The following is a 955-nucleotide window of genomic DNA, read 5'->3' as shown; positions in this document are numbered from 1 at the left end:
CGAGGAAACCACCGTCTCATGGGGCCGGACACTCAGGGTCAGTGAAAAATCCAATATATATCTGGTTATATCTCGAGTGCTATTACAGATAGCGCAATAAATCAAAGTGCATTGTCTGTAGGAGGACCTTGCGCATGAATCTGTGCAGCGGGAACTACCTCGGACCACCAGGGGCCGAGAAAACCACCGTCTCATGGGGCCGGACAGTCAGGGTCAGGGAAAAATCCAATATATTTCTGGTGATATCTCGGGTTATATTACAGATAGAACAATAAGTCAAAGTGCATTGTTTGTAGGAGGCCCTGGTGCATGAATCTGTGCAGCGGGAACGACCTGGGACCACCAGGGGCCGAGAAAACCACCGACACATGGGGCCGGACACTCAGGGTCAGGGAAATGTCCAATATATATCGGGTGATATCTCGGGTGCTAGTAGAGATAGCGCAATAAACCAAAGTGAATTATCTGCAGGAGGCCCTGGCGCATGAACCTGTGCAGCGGGAACGACCTCGAACCATCAGGGGCCGAGAAAACCACCGTCTCATGGGGCCGGACACTCAGGCTCAGGGAAAAATCCAATATATATCTGGTGATATCTCGGGTGCTATTACAGATAGCCCAAGAAATCAAAGTGCATTGTCTGTATTAGGCCCCGGTGCATGAATCTGTGCAGCGGGAACGACCTCGGACCACCAGGGGCCGAGAAAACCACAGTCTCATGGGGTCGGACACTCAGGGTCAGGGAAGAATCCAATATATACCTGGTGATATCTCGGGTGCTATTACAGATAGCGCAATAAATCAAAGTGCATTGTCTGTAGGAGGCCCTGGCGCATGAATCTGTGCAGCCGGATCGACCTCGGACCACCAGGGGCAGAGAAAACTACCGTCTCATGGGGCCGGACACTCAGGGCCAGGGACAAATCCAATATATATCTGGCGATATCTCGGGTGC

This window comes from Nomia melanderi, unplaced genomic scaffold, assembly GCF_051020985.1.
Source record: "Nomia melanderi isolate GNS246 unplaced genomic scaffold, iyNomMela1 scaffold0014, whole genome shotgun sequence".
Classification (NCBI taxonomy): Eukaryota; Metazoa; Arthropoda; class Insecta; order Hymenoptera; family Halictidae; genus Nomia; species Nomia melanderi.
The sequence above is the reverse complement of the archived record's forward strand: the minus strand, read 5'-3'. Positions refer to the sequence as shown.